The sequence below is a fragment of the Cryptomeria japonica genome, chromosome 3 (assembly GCF_030272615.1).
Source record: "Cryptomeria japonica chromosome 3, Sugi_1.0, whole genome shotgun sequence".
Taxonomy (NCBI): Eukaryota; Viridiplantae; Streptophyta; class Pinopsida; order Cupressales; family Cupressaceae; genus Cryptomeria; species Cryptomeria japonica.
Genome location: NC_081407.1, coordinates 95,870,107 through 95,887,074, shown reverse-complemented (window position 1 = coordinate 95,887,074; position 16,968 = coordinate 95,870,107). Strand labels below are relative to the sequence as shown.

Sequence of the window (16,968 nt, the reverse complement as noted above, 5' to 3'; positions counted from 1 at the left end):
CTCAAAAACATAGGCATCTCAGGCCCTAGTCGATGTGTGATGTGCTCTGCGGAGGAAGAGTCAGCAAATCATCTGCTTTTTTGGTGTCCAGTAGCAGAATTTTGTTGGAATTGGTTCCTTGAAAGTATCAATTGGGTGGCGGTCAAAAACAAAAGATTATTTGAATTCATTCTATCATGGCCAGACAATCAGAAGACAAAATGGGGTGATATATGGTTAATAGGACCTTCCTTAATTACATGGCACATTTGGAAAGAAAGGAACAAGAGGATTTTCAAGGAGACATCATTATCACAGGGCGTGTTGGTGGAGAAGATCAAAACAACAATAGAAGAAGTAATGAATGGGAAGAAAACAATAGGAAGGGCCAATATATATACCAATTGGGATGCATAGATGGAGAAAAAATAGTTCCTCAAAGAGCCACAAATAAATGCGACCCCTGCAGAGTACCATGATAGAAGTATCATCAGATGGGAAACTCCTTCGAGGAGTTGGGCAAAATTAAATTTTGATGGTGCCAGTAAGGGGAATCCAAGGGTTTCGGGTATAGGAGCCATAATCAAGGATGAACAGGGTAAAATCCTTCATGGGTTGTTTGGTGGCATTAGAGTTGCCACAAACAACGAAGGCAAGATACGTGCATTAGAGGCAGGTTTGCGTCTCTGTGTCAGGCAGGGAATTTATAGAATCATGATTGAGGGCGACTCACAAATTATTATAAACGGGATCAGTCGACCAAGTTTTCATAATTGGAAGCTGAATAAATGGGTCCCTATGATAAAAGAACATCTGAGGAAAATTGGGAGCTATGAGATTGGGCATGTCTACAGAGAAGGGAATCAGGTGGCTGATTACCTTGCGAACCTCGGGGTGAGAGACTATGATGTTCTGACTTACTTTTGCTAGACTTCTGCAATGGAGAATATCAAAGGACAATGCTTGAAGGATTGCAGAAGATATCCGCGACAGGGGATCAAATAGCATGTCTTTGAATTTTGGGTCCCTATCAGCTGCCAGGGTATCGAGGTGGCAATTTGATAAACAATGGTGAAGTATGAATTGGAGGCTGCAAACAGGAATTGACTCTTTGGCGGTAGGAACACATGGCACCTGAGCAGTTCATCATGATGCCTAGAAATTGATACTCTTTGAAAATGATAGGTTTGCAGAATGAAAGATTCTAATAGGGTATGGACAGAAAGCACTTGATTGATATCATAGATCACAACTTTATATGGAGAATTCGGTGGGCGAAGGCAAAACAGGGAAGTGCGTGGGCTGTTTCAGGAGAGTTGCAGAGAAAATTTGTGGCAATGGCTTACTTTGGAAGGGTCAGTTGTGTAAACTGTGAGAACACATTAAATGTACATTTGAGAAACTTGTTTTGCACTGATGAGTATGTATACAACTCTGTGAGGGGGCTCATGGGCATCACTCTAAACTATGACAAACACTGGTGTGATGCTATGGTATTGGAAGTCGTTCTCCTGCCACTGGTGGATATCATTGAATCAAAGGAACGTGTGGTTGAACTATTAGCAGGATTCATAAAACCATTCATCGCTGACATGGTTGATGATGCCATTCTAAGTATGGAAGAAGAAGTCAAAGTGAGCATTCTGAATATATACTTCCAATTTGAGAACTACTTACCCTCGGACTAAGAGGATGATGGAGAGGGAGATGAAGATGGCAATAACGATGGGGAAGACATCGAGAAATATGCAGATGAGGAGGATTCTGTGGACAGTGACGCCATTCGGGAGATGACCCACAGAGAAGTATGGAAGGAGGAGCGGGCGAGATTGAAGACTTTTGGGGATGAGGCGTGGGAGATTTTTAGGTGTGCGGTTTTTAATGGAAACTTGGAACCCTTTCGAAGGGTAACCGAGTCAAACGATTGGTGGCTCCCGAAGAACTCCACCCGCAACGCAATTGGTATTGGTGAATTTGCTGCAGTAATCTATCAAGCCATAGGGGGGCAGGTGTAATCTCTGGATAGTGTCGGTATAGGAGTGGGGTATACATGGGTAAAAGTGGGCTGATAACTTTTTGGTTCTTTTATGTAATGTTGGGTATATGTGCACAGAGGGATAGATGTGTATATGTGTCTATAATCATATGTAATTTCTATTATTTCAAGCAATATAGGGAGCTATCCCCATAAATGATAGCACTTATCTTAAAAAAAAAAATCAACTTGAGATTTAAAATAATGTAAAGCTTACCATGTAATCTGATTTATTCTGTATTGGGGTTTTCTAAGATCTGGCTTGATGAGAGACCTTTGTTTTATTTGTAGACACAATGGTATATAAGCACATTGTTCTCCACAATAACATGCAATGAGGGCTTCCATGACTTTATGCAATTGAGACTGCATTGGTTGGAGGAATAGAGAAATGCTAGTGCTTGAATATTAATCCCATAGTGTGATCCGAAACATTGATGCAAAAAAATCACACACAATCAAACCAGAAGCAAAAACTAACAACTATCATGGATTGTGGAAAATTAATACGTTTTATTAATCCCATGTTGAAGACCAATGCTTCAGTATAAATTAAATCGTAATGCATCTATTCAATGCATTTGTAACTGAAAACTCAAGTGCACTTCCATACATCAATGTTAGATATTGAACGCTTCAACATGCATTTTTAAATAATATTATAATTGCATTAACTATGTTAGATTATTAAAAGGAGTGATGAGTGGGAGTGATGAGTGGGAGCAGAGTGAGAGTGGGAGCTAGGGATCTAGAAGGAGATGGTGATGCAGTGGAAGATGGTGAGGCAGATATTATTGCGAGCATTTCATGGTTCCATGCTAATGGCTTAGATGGCATTTTGCCCTTCTTTTGGTGTTTGGCGAGGTGTCCATGTTGCCTTACGCTTTGTGGCCTCTCCATGAGGTGGATTATGTGTCCTAGTCATTATTTGCCTTAACCTAGGGGGTTCGTCTTATTAGTGTGCTCCCTATGTTGGCCTAAGTGTCGAGGCCTTTCAGAGAACAATTTTTCAGGGTTGTACTGTGGAAGCTTTGTTCTTTTCTTCCTAGTAGCTTCTTCTTGCATTTTCCTTGGCTTGGGGGGTGTTCAAAGCGCTATCAGGTGTTTGTGTTGGGCCATTCTATGACTTGTATGACAGTGTTGTGTTCCCCCTTTTTATGTCGGGGATTCCTTCTAGTGATGACTATGCGTTGTGGGCTTCCCTATGGAGGGGGGGTTTGGGGCTGTTATGGCTGAGCTTTCCCATGGGTTGTTGGTGGGGTGTTTGGTTTATTCTTGGATTTCTCTTGACGCTCTAAGTATGTTGGAATCCTCTTCCACCGTCTTTGATCTTGGTATGTGGTTTCCTCCCTCGAGTTGGATGTCCCTATGCAGACTTTATGGCGAGTTTTTGGCTCCCTGTTGTGTTGTGGGTCTACTCTGAGAAGGGAGGCCTTTCCTTGTGGGTTTCTTGGCTTGAACGAGTTTCGACTCTCTTTCTATGGGTTGCCTTAGGATTGTTCGGTTGCCTCCTTCACTAGAAGCCCAGGGTTGGGTTCTTTGCCTTGAAGTTTTTGGAAATGTTGATAATGGACCTATTTTGGGGGTCCATGATGTGTTGTCTGCAGGGTTTTCTTCTGGTGATTTTGTGTTCAGTAGGTTGTGGCTTCTAGGTGTCTTCCCTAAGTAGTTGTTTTTGGCGACCTTTGTGGTTTCCTCCCTTTTTAGAGATTGTCTCTATTCATGGAGGTCCTTCAAGAAAAAGGTTGCGAGAAGCCTTTCAAAAATCATCGTTAGATTTTGTTTCCTTATCTGGTTTGTTGCCAGTAAAAAGGTTTTTGTTTGGTATTTGGTTGGGGGTGCTCTCCTAAACTCCTTTGTTCCAAAAGTGTAAGCCTTTTGAGGAATTAGGTACCTTGTTCCCACCGGTTGAGTGCTCCAATGAAAAGCTTATATTTCTACAAAGGGGTTTCCTCTTTGTTGGTGTTGGTGGGTTTACTGCTTGTGAATCCCGCTCTGTTATGTATTGGGTTCAGGCCCTCTCCCGGTTTAGTCTATTTAAAAACTATGTTAGAATAAGATAATGGTATAATTTTATATCAAAGAATAGTATAGTATTAATAATAGCATTACAACCCTAATTTTATTTCAACCATAATTGTTTAATTTATGAATAGGGTTAGATTATAGTTAGGATTCAAATAGGGTTCATGATATAGTTTAATTAGCATTATGGTTGAAGCAACATTAGATTTAGGGTTCATGTTAAGTTAGGGTTGGGGTTTAAATAAAGTTGAATTAGAGGGTTCAAGTCTGGTTACAATTTGATTATGGCTACATTAGGGTTCAATTTGGAGGTAGGGTTTAATTGTGTTTAGATTAGGGTTTGATTATGGTTGGGGTTAGGGTTTGATTATGATTAGGTTTAAGTACAATTAAGGTTTTATTATGGTTAGGGTTTAATTATGGCTAGATTAGGGTTCAAGTTGGAGGTAGGGTTTAATTGTAGGGTTAGAGTTAAGTTTAGGGTTAGGATATAGTTAGGTTTCTATTATGGTAAGATTAGGTTTAGGGTTAAGGCTAGGCTACAATTAGAATTATTATTCTAGGATAATTCTTGTGGTAATGATTGAGGATCAATTAGATTTAGTGTGAGAGTTAAGGATAGGCTTAATCAAGATTAGGTTTAGCAAAACAATAATTTAGCCTGGTTATAGTTATTGTTAGGTAAAAAATCATTAGGGTTTATTGATAAAGCACAATGTTAGGGTTAGGTTTCTATAATAAATAGTCATTTCAAAGTTAGAGTTAAGGTCTAATTAAGGTTATGGGTTACATTAGCATAAAGATTCAACTATGGTTGGGGTTCAGTTAGGTTTAGATTAGAGATAGGGTTAAGGATAGGTTGGGTTTAGGTTCAAGATAGGGTTTAATTATGGTTGGGGTTAATTTTAGGGTTAGGTTGTCACAAGGGTTCAATTATAGTTAGGGATAGAGCTCAATTAGGGTTAATATTCAATTACATTACAATTAGAGTTAAACTAATATTAGAGCTAAATTAGGCTTTAGGTCTAGATTAGGATTAGAGTTTAATTAGGGTTAGGGTTAAGTTTAGTGCTAGGGTTTGATTAAAATTACAACCTAGCTATGGTTAGGGTTAATTTTAGGGATAAGGAGCAATTATGATTAGATTAGGGTTCAAGTTGATGCTAGGGTTTAATTATAGGGTTAGAGTTAAGTTTAGGGTTAGGTTATGGTTAGGTTTCAATTGTGGTAAGATTAGGTTTAGGGTTAAGGCTAGGCTACAATTAGGATTATTAGTCTAGGATAATGCTTGTGGTAATGTTTGAGGATCAGAAGGACGACGTTAGGGTTAGGGTTCTATAATAAAGCTTGGTTTCAAAGTTAGAGCTAATGTCTAAATAGGGTTATGGGTTACATTAGCATAAAGATTCAATTATGGTTGGGGTTCAATTAGGTTTAGAGGTTGGGTTTAGGGTTAAGGTTACTATCGGGTTAGGGTTAATTTTAGGGTTAGTTTATCACAAGGGTTCAATTATATTTAGGGATAGAGTTCAATTAGGGTTAAGATTCAATTAAATTAGGGTTAGAGAAATTAATATTAGAGTTCAATTAGGATTAGTGTTTGAGCTAGATTAGGATTAGAGTTTAATTAGGGTTAAGGACAAGTTTAGCACTAGGATTGATTAGAATTACATATTAGAACCTTCAAGTTGTAGTTAGGGTTTAATTCTAGGCTTAGAGTTAAGTTTAGGTTAGGTTATGCAAGAAAAAAAGTAGATTAATTCACAAATTGATGAAATTATCTTCCTTTTCCAATGATAAGAACATATTTGAAGCATTTGTAAGACATAATCACAAACTGGAACAATTTAATTTAATTTTCTTCCTAGATCTGAACATAAACTAGTAGAGACATATGACATATTGCAGATTCCACATGGCTGAACAAAAACTTGCAAGTCAATTTAAGAATTCGGAGAAGATCAAATCAGCTTGAGATTTAAAATAATGCAAATCTTACCATGCAATTTGATTTACCCTATATTGGAATTTTCCAGGATCTGACTTGACGAGAGACCTTTGTTCTATTTATAGATGTAATGGTAAATAAGCACGTTGTTCTCCATAATAACGCGTAGCAAGGGCTTCCATGACTTTATGCAGCTGAGATTGCATTAGTTGACGAAATAGAGAAATTGTTGAGTTTTCTGTAGTTCAGAAGGTGTTGATTGTGGAAGTTGCTTAAATGTCGTTCGGGTTGAATGTTTAGCAAGAGACTGTTTTCTATTATGTAAATAGAATGTTTCCTAGAGTTGTGAGGCTATTACCAAGAATGGTTTAATGTGTGGATAGTTTGAGTTATGTAAGGCGAGTTTTCTTTCTCTCACTTCATGTACAAGGAAAGTTCCAGTTTGCATCATGCAAGGAATGTTTATCTTAGGGTGTGTCGCGTGAGAAAAATGTCTATTCTCTTGCATAATTGATGTTTCATCAAGAAGACTATATATGTAAGATCGTTGTAGCAACTAGGATGAGATTCTTGAAGGAATGTTTTCTCTTGAAGCTGAATAGAAGATTCAACATTTGTAGGTTTTTCCCCACATTGGGGTTTCCTAGGTATATCGGTGTTATCTGTGTTTGTGTGATTGGTTTCGTGTGAATTTGCTTATGCTATTTGTTTTGTTAATTAACCCAATGTATTAGTTGTTATAAATCAGATTGACTTAAATTGTTCTTTCTGTGAATTTATTGAGCAATTAATCTGTTGCTGGGTTATAGAAATCAACATAAATGTTAGTGCTTGAATATTAATCCCATGCAGAAGACCAGTGCTTCAATATAAATTAAATCGTACTGCATCTATTCCATGCATTTGTAATTTAAGACTTTTGCACTTCTATATATTTAATGTTTGAAATTGAACACTTCAACATACATTTATGACTGCTAGGAATGCCAATCATTTCTTTTTTCTTTCACGGATGTACTGAAATTATAAGACACTTCTTATTGTAATAACTGTTATAAAATTTTAAAACCCTTCTTAAATCCTTATTCAATTTAAAGCAAAAACATAAAATGCTTATTTAAATTATAGAACTTCACCATACTTCTAGATTAATAAAATAATGTTATAAGACCAATGAAACAGTGCCTAGAATATCTCAGTTGGTTAGAGCTTGTGGCTGTTAACCACAAGGTCGGAGGTTCAAGCCCTCCTTCTAGCGATTGCTCTTCATATTTGGCAGCTATAGTTTTGATATTATAGTGCTTTTGAGTTTTTTTACTCATTTCTATAACTATGGTGTTTTCGATTTCTTTTATTCATCGATCTAACACCGTCAAAATTGAACTTGAAAATTAGAGCCGATGGAACAAGAATCAGCCCAACCTTACCGATGATACAAAAGGCTCAGACTGTAAAGCACTTGTTAAAAAGATTATATTCTGGAAAAAGCAAAAAAGTTAACTTTCACGCGATGACAACGGTGGGATTTGAACCCGCGCCCTTTCGGACCAGAGCCTAAATCTGGCGCCTTAGACCACTCGGCCAAACTGTTTCCTTCATTTTAAAATGATTACACTTTCGTATTTCTAATGTTTCTGATGACCGTTTAATAGCTCTAAAAGTAGGATTCAAATAATTTTTGAGCTTGCATCGTTGACGAATGCTCTCTTCTACATCACACTTGGATGCTCCGTAAGCTAAAATCTATGCCTCTTTTAATCAACTTAAATTGGAGACACAACAATTTCATCAAATATCTCTCTCACTCGACTTTTTGTGATCAAATTTACTTGGTATTCTGTATTACAAGGCTGAACAAAACACTTATTAAGGAGTTTGCTATTTGAGGTTGTTGTCAATATTTAAATGGTCAATGAAAAAATTCCAACTATAGTGTTGGTAGGAATTTGTACAGGCCTTTCACTTTGATTCCTCTAAAACATAAAAAATTACATGACATTCTGAATGCCATGATTTGAACTAGTTGCATATTTGTTTATAAGTAAAGTCGTAAGACATATTCCACTGCAAAAATTAAAATCAACGTATTCTTTCTCACATTTATAACTTCTATCCCGGGTTACGTGCTGCATTTAAGAATGGTCAATTATGAACCCAGAACCGGGACTGGAGCGACATCAGTCTAATTAAACACACTTATTAATCTAATTTCGCCGAGAGGTGATCTACAATGGGATCCATGTTGTCCATAAACAAAAAACCAGTTTAAGAAAAAATTGACGTTTGCATGCATGTGTAGAAAAACATAGCAGGGTAGTTGGTCAGGGTGGCAACATGTTGGAGGCAGCATAGTGGTTACTACAATTGAAACATCTCCCTTAATGCACTCAACGACCATTCATCAATGCCAACCACCATTCATCAATGCCAGCTAAAATTTGTAAGAGAGTGGATGAATTAAAAAAGAAAAGAAAAGTTAAATAAGCCGTTGTTGACAGAGTGGTGGAATAGCAGGTTCAATCTATAAAAGCATTCAGTTTGCTCATCATCACTGAATCTTAACCACACCACCTACGGCTGTTTCTCAATTGCTCCTTTGCTGCTCTACTACTCAATCATGTCTACAATAAAATTTCTATACAAATAACACAAGCCGTTTGTGAGTTATACAATGCTTTTCCTTGAGCTAGATTGGACTTTACCGACCATAACTTTTGTAAAGGAGAGGTTGCATTTGGACCTTCATCTTCTCAGCTTTTGGAAAATTTGAGTAACTGTTACTTGAATTTTGTAAGGAAGGAGATGAAGTGATTGTTCATGGGGCCAATCATGAAGCAAATGCTGGTCCGTGGATTAAAGTCGCAGGGGAGAAGAGCTAAAGCTCAAGTTTTGGATGTTGAGTGAAGATTTCAGCTCAAACTTGGAATCTCTTGGTAAGCTATTATCCACTAGGACTAGAATCCTAGTAGTTGCACATGTTTCCAACATTTTAGGAGAAATGTTGGATTTGGAAAAATTAGAGGAATTTTTTAGGGAGAAAGCAGGATCCAAGACAACCAGAGTGGTTGTGGTTTGTGTGGCCTTTGCCCCACATAGAGCAATTGTGTAGCAAGGTAGTGTGTTGATTGGTATGTTTTTAGCACATAATGTTTGTGGGCCTCACATGGTTGTTCTCTTTGGAACCAATGATGCCTTCAGTGAAATCAAGGATGAAACGTCCAATTTCTTTTTCATTCGCAGTCATAAATTCAGCAGTAAATTTGAACTAAGATGCCTTATCCATGAGGGTTGTGCAGGGATTCTGGCCCTCAATTAATATCTGCAACTTTTGGCGCAAGAACAAGAGTCATTAAATGTGGATGCTTCTGAACATGCTGACTCGATTGAATATGTTCAAAAGCAATTTTCTGCTATGAAAGTTGAGGATTCTTCTACCTTTGATAGAGAGTTAGTCGAGGCTTCTTTCCACTATTAAATTGTTGGAGAAACCCTTGCAAAGTGCATTGATTAGCTATCTTAGATCAAGATCAGGTGTCCAAATCATAGGACCTATTGATGCAAATGGAGAATACAGGGTTCCCACCACCTCTTTTGTCCACAGGATTAAGAAATCGTCTGACGTTGCTCAAGCTCTTTACAAAATGGGTTTTGCAATTAGAAATGTGAATATGTATCCCTACAGGCTTATCTTAGCTTTATGTTCATCTGCCCTTCTATTCGACAACAACGTGAACGAGGGTGTGGTGAGAATTTCAATGATACATTACAATACTCCTTCTGACGTTTCTTATCTCATCTCTTGATTGAATGGCATTCTGTAATTGGCCATATAAATAAATGTGTAATATAATACTTCTTTTATGAGGACTTCTCTGATGTTACATCAGTTAATTATTTCAAAGGCATCTCAGACGAATTGTCTTACTCTCAATTGCAATACTTTGCACCTTCTGTTTTCAAGAGAAATTGAACTTCTTCCCTCAACTATCTTGAGGTTAGAGGATTCAAGCTCACTTACGCCTAATTTTCACAAGAAACAATTTCAGGACTAATTGTATATGTTGATAAACATCAATTTCTAAGCTAAATTTGTACTATTAATCACAACAGTAATGAGTAATCCTTATGCAATGTTTTGTGTCCACTCAGTTTAGTTAGTTATTCTTTATCAGTAGCTTGACGGGAGAGTCTTAACAATGTGCCCTCTTTGGGTCATTTGTAGAACTGATACATCATACTATATGGAGCAGGGCTATCTTTTACTTCTAGATGTATATGTCATTCATTTATTGTCTGTTGGTATATTGCTACTCGTCTTCCTGCAAGAGATCTTTTCTATGTTTAAAAATTTCCATAAAACATTTTTCTTTTAGCTGCAAACTCTCTCGAATGCATTTTCAGGTGCAAGGAAAAATATGCATAGTTTAGTTAGTGTTGTAGGAGATGAACAAATTGGCCAGGTCAAGCATCAGGCTTTATGGCAACACTTCATCTTAGAAGTTAAAACCATTGAACTAATGTACAAAATTACAAAATTAGATTTAGCAAAAACTAGTCAATGTTGCCTTTGACTTTCAAGCTCATAAGATGATTTACTTTTGTTGAAAATTCTCACGTGATCACATTGTATATGCTCCCAAAAAGTATACTAATAATTCCTCCTACTTTTCTTTCAAAATTGACCCCCTCTGCTAAGAACCAGTGTGTGGAGCTCTATAGGAGTGTGTCTACGAGGTGAGTGGAGAGGCAAGCTGAGAGAGGGGCCTCATGTGAGGCAAGCAACATAGTGAGGTTGTGAAGTGTGAGGTTTTGTGAGTAGAGAGAAATAAGTAATGTAATTATAGATTCAGTTCGGGGGAAATAAACTCATGAGGGAGCACAAAAAACCATTAATATGAATTTGCAAATATGTAAATCTATGAGTTGAGTAATTGTGAATCTTTGATTGTGAGGTCTTCTTTCAATGGATTTGTGTTTCAATTATGGTTATTGCCTGTGATATTGGATTGATGTTTCCTCCCCTGCATCACTATATGGCAAAACTTTATCTTAAAAGTTAAAACAATTAAACTAACGTACAAAATTATAGAGTTAGATTCAACAACAACTAGTCGATGTTGCCTTTGAGTTTTCAAGCTCATTAGATGATTCACTTAACTAAAAAAATCTAGTGTGATCATATTGTATTGGCTCTCAAAAAGTTTACTAATAATCGTAGCTACTTTTCTTTCAAGATTTACCCCTGCTGAAAATGGTGTTGAAACCTAGAATAACCGATCTTCATTTCAACAGGTTGTAGCCCCCCCCCCCCCCCCGCGGGACAAATCGATTAACATTGCAACTCAAAGGAAAATACATAATAATCTTATGCTAGGACATATTCTTTTCTATCTATTTATGTTTTGATAGATTAAATAATAATAGAAGGTTAAACTTAGGGCTAACAGTGAAATTTCTTCTTTGATATCATACATCTTACCATTCGTGAAATCTGTCAAAAATGTTACACTAGCGTCATATGATATGGACAAACATGGAAAAAAACTGAAAAACTTACTGTTCATGAAAACTGTAATTTTTTTAGAAAATTCATGAATGTATGTAAGGGTTTTGAGAGCTTTTCATGTATTTTTAATTCTGGCTTATATATTTGTCACCCTTAATAGTATTTGTTCTCTCTTTTTATTTTCCTTTTTTTCCTGAGGATAGTTCCATTGATTGAAGACCATATCATCAAGTGTAGATGCAAGACATTTTGTGGATTAAGATTCATTTTAGTTCTGAAAAATTTCCCCCTCTATTTGGCCACTAATTTGTTTTCTGATGCAGAAATTGATCGAGGATTAAATAGAGATTGCAACGTGGATAAGAACAAATCCAAAGAAAGGTTTTAAATGACATGGTTCCATTTTCTGTTGTAGTCATTATGTTGTATAATTATATTAAGGTGTTCTTTTTAAGTGAATTGGATATATTGTATATTAATTTAAAAGCATTAAAATATGAAAGATATATGTGTCAAATAAGTTTTAAATTTTGATTAATTTTTTTGTTAAATCTATTGTTATGTGAGTTAATTGTTGATTGGATATATTGATGTATACATCTATTGAATTTGAAAGAGGCAATGAATGCTAAAAATATCATTTAAAAAAAATGTTGATATCCCTTGACGATTTTTACATAAATTTTTCAAAATCTAGGTATACTAGTTATTATGTTTTATATTAACCACTTTTTCTTCTAGTGCATAAGCAGGTTAACCAATCTATTTTTATTTATCTCATTTTATGTACAACAAACTCTTTCATTATTCACTATTGTGTGTTAACAGTGGGAGTGAAAAGAAAAAATTAAAAAAAATGAGTTCTAGATGTTACAAATACCAATCAATTAAGAAAGCAGAAGGTTGCCTCCATCATTATGATGAATCTAAGGAAGCATTAGCATAATTATGTGAGGATACCTCTCATAATATTGACAAAAGAGAGGTAATGGTAGATCAACTAAAGTGTAGTACAAGTGTGCATAGAACAGTGGAATGCAACATGATGTATGAATATATCTTAATTTGAAATTGTTGGGAAAAAAAATAATCTTGTTTTTCTAATACTTATATTTAAACGATTATTTAATTTTACTTATTTATTATTCATTCTATTGGTAGATATAATTTCTACCACCAAATATAAGAAAATTGTCAATCTGTGAGAAGCTTCCACATTGAATTCTAGACGTCTTTTCCACTCAACATTCTAGATATTTCTATTTATTGTTGCCTTATCCTCACAACTACCGCACTGTACCTTCCTTACATTGGTTATAAATAGAATGTAATGCAAACTGCTACTTACTTCCTATTGAGTCCAACTCGGTAGAACTGTAAAAGGTCATGGAAAACAACATGTAATTTAATGATGTTTGTTTTTGTGAAGAGATGAAGCTCTGTTAGAAGTTTGGAAGATGTAACATGTTATTCTCATTGTTATAAAATGGTTTGTTTGTTTTTCTTGTTATTTCTTCTTCCTCTCCAATCCTTCACATTCACATATTTTGGATTCAATCTTACCTGGAGTGACATTATTTGTAACTTGTAGTTTGTAATTTGAAAAAAATAAATAGTAGACATCAAGTTTCCACAATCCATGATATAATAATCTTGAGTGTTTCTGGATGAGATTGTGTATAATTAGAATGCCATCTTTAGAGACATAAACACTTATTCTATAGTTAAGTAATTCAATGGGATGCAAATTCTACATTGCAATTATAGTTAAAATTTGAGATAGCTACAGTAAAGTTGAACCAAGTGTTCAAGATGGATTTGATGAAGAAGCTAGCATTAAGTGCTCAAAGAGTTTCAAAGAAGAACTTCCATTTTAACTTTTGAGGAGATCCACTTAACAAAATACAAAACCAAAGAGATATAGTTTGCTTGATTTTATATGTACTTTTTCTTTTGAGATGACTCGAGCAGTGGAGATGGATGATAAAGAGTGCTAAAAGTTGATCATGTATGATAAGATATATTTTGTAAAGAAGAATGGCACCGAGGAGTTGGTTCAATTGCCAAAATGTAGAAATCTTATCGATTGCAAATGGGTCTTCGAGAAGCAATCTAGTTTAGATAGTAGAGTTGAAAAATACAAGACTAGATTGATTTTGAAGGGATATTCCTAGGTTGATGGAATTGGTCATGATGAGCTTTTTTTAAGTTGACACTCATTTGGTTATTATTAACATTCATAACATCTTTTGATCTTGAAATTAAGAAAACATATGTGAAAATAACTTTCATCCATGGTGACTTAGAGGAAGAAATCTACATGACATACCTTAAACACCATGTGATAAAATATAGAGTAATTAGTTTGTAGATTGAAACAAATCTATATAATCTCAAACAATCTAAAAAAATGTGATATCAGAATATAGATTCATATGTTTTAAAATTGAAATTTGTAAGGTCCAAATCAGATCATTAAAATTAACACCTTATTATTGTTACACGTTGTACATAGACAATATATGAAATTTTAATAATAATAAATAGATAGTTTGAAATCTAAAATCTCAACTTACATTCTAATTTGACATGAATTTGAAAGTTAGAAGCTTAAAATGTTACCTTAAACATCCTACTTTGTGTGGAAAATAGTTGCTACCTCTAAATTATAATAGAATACGAACATTTTTATTTTGTTATATATTTAAAAATTAAATCATAAAAAATTGAAATTACGAAGCAAACGTGAGGCCGACGTCAGCTGGAGTAGCTAAGTCGGTTAGAGCGTGTGGCTGTTAACCACAAGGTCGGAGGTTCGACCGCTCCCTCTAGCGTTTAACTTTATACAATTGAGAACTGTAGTTGTATATTCTTGTGGCTTCGATTTCTTTTATTCATTGATTTAAGGCTGTAAAAGTTCACTTTTCTACGTTGCGGAAGGACAATCACTTTTGTACTCAGCTTCTGGTTATCTAAGAATTTCATCTGCTGGGAAAAGAAGTGGCAAATTAAAGTCCGATAGTCTAATGCAGGTGGGAAAATGGTTTTGCTTGAGATGACGGATTTAAACTTTAACTTCACATACAAAATAAAAGTACACTATATTTAAACAATGTTTATTATAGTGTTTATCAAAATCACTTTGCAGTGAATATGACAGCTGTGGGATTTGAACCCACGCCCTTTCGGACCACTCGGCCAAACTGTCTATTTATCAAAATTAAATATAATGATTATTTTCATTCCATACTCTCTTTAGTGGCTTTTGAAGAATTTTTTTATAAGGAGAATACAAGAAATAAGAGAACTGCTTTTTTTTAGTGGATGAATTTGGTTGTAAGATAGATTCAAATCGTCCATTGTATAAGGAGTTGAGCTACCTCTACCTCATTTTCAGTTACTCCATGTTAACCACGACAAACTTATTATTATTATTATGATTTTTCTACAATATTTATACTGGTAATTTAGTCTATATTTACCTCAGAATCAATAAAGGATTTTTGGGTTCTTTGGTTTCTTTCCGTTTCATTTCTTTAACTTAATACATAATCAAAATATATTATCATGCCCCACAGAGAGTACTACCTTCTTCAACTATAGAATAAATTCACCATCTCCAGCCGATATCTAGATTTCTCCATCATGCCTTGCAAATGTCTGTAGACACACAATGTCACATACCTATTAACAGAAAAAAGCCGATTAGTAAAACTATGAATAGAAGGCCTCACAAAAATAATTTGTATAGGGGTGAAAAAAACTCTAATAAAAATATATCTAAACAAACTTGCGTCCCTTCCAAAATGTCCATAATAATAGAGGTGAAAGAAGATATACAAAGTAGATCTCGAATAGAAAAATGAAGATAAATTGTTGTTACCGCATGAAAGAAAACTAACAGTCCATAAATGTAAATTCAACCCAATGCTTGCCTTAATATTTCTAAGCTCGATCTTTGATTCCTTACCATTCTCCCAGCAAATTGAAAACACCCAAATGCTCTATACAAACTAAATGACATTATTTTTGAGGTTTTCAGAAAATAAAACGATGGAACATGTGCATTTGTCTCTGAAGCTACTCACTTATACAAAAGTTACTAAACTTACAATCCAAAAGTAAGCCACATTAAGACAATTAACAAGCATGACTACAAAGCTTAATAAAAAGGAAAAAAAAAAGAGCAAATAAATTGTTAAAAACATATATAAATTACAAATTAAAATTCCTTCCAACTCCCTTAACCATGTCTCTCTCTACCTTTCCTCTGTAAATCTCCCTTTTTCTAGAAGATGACTTGCTCTTCCCTGCAACCTCATCCTCCAATGCAACCGCATCCTCCAAACTAGATAAGGCACATAAAATATCTTTTGGAAAATTTATGCAAGATGGTTGAAGCATAGGTTAGGTACGTGGAAATTTTGAATACATCAAATTATGGAGGAAGAGACTGACACGTGTCTCACATGCATAAAGCCATATCACTAAAAAAAATAGAGAATATAGATTTTTTTTATCTTCAAAATAATGTCAAAATATTTTTTATTTTATTTCCAATTTACAATGAGGAAAAATAATGTCAAAATATATGTTTAAAATATTATTTTATGAGATAATAAGTCTTGCATTATATAATTATATATATCAATATAAATACTAGATATTTCTATTTAGATAATAATAATAATAACAAGTGCCACATAGTGGCTAGTACTTGCCTTGTTTTTAGTATAGTTTTAATAATAATTATGATTTAATTTATTAACTCGAAAAAATTAAAAAATTAAATTAAATTAATAAGGAAAAAGAATAAGTAACTCTTGAAATGAAATGTCTTTGGAAAGCTATATTTTTTTAATTTTTTAAAAGAATAAGTGATATATTTTTATATTTATTTTTTTCTAAAATAGTAATAAAATAATAATAATTTTATACTAATTCTAAAATATTATAATAATAATAAAAATATGCAATATATTAAAAATAATTTAATATTAATAGAAATATAATATAAGATGGTATAATAATATTGTAATTTTAATTATTATAGTATTTATTATTATTATATTATCTTACATAATGTATTTTTGTTATTATTTTGAAATAATTTATAATTTACATTTAAAAAAAAGTATTATAATTCTATTTAATATTTTTTTAAGGAATGTTTCAACTTTAATTTTTGGGACAGAGGAAAGCATAATATATAAATTAAAATAAAAGATTATATATGATAAAATGTTTTAGATCCATGTGATAAAATTAAAAAATATTTTATTCCTATATAAACAACCTTTTTATTTATTAAATATTTATCTTATTTTAGTTTTGAATTTTTAAAATTATTTAAGACTTTTATTATAGATGTTTCATTTGCTAAAGAGTTAGTTTAAGTAAATAATTTTTTTTAAGAAAATAAAATAAAATAATTTTTAAGTGAGTAAAATAACTATAAATAATAGTAATTTTTGA

The 16,968-nt window shown here is 33.9% G+C and overlaps 2 non-coding genes across 2 annotated transcripts; both read left to right on the top strand.

The window, feature by feature from the left end:
- Nucleotides 1-7,170: 7,170 nt before the first annotated feature.
- Nucleotides 7,171-7,245, top strand: TRNAN-GUU (transfer RNA asparagine (anticodon GUU)). Its single transcript has one exon. It is a non-coding gene; the product is annotated as a tRNA-Asn (tRNA).
- A 7,008-nt stretch (nt 7,246-14,253) lies between these two features.
- Nucleotides 14,254-14,327, top strand: TRNAN-GUU (transfer RNA asparagine (anticodon GUU)). The gene has a single exon. It is a non-coding gene; the product is annotated as a tRNA-Asn (tRNA).
- Nucleotides 14,328-16,968: the final 2,641 nt, after the last annotated feature.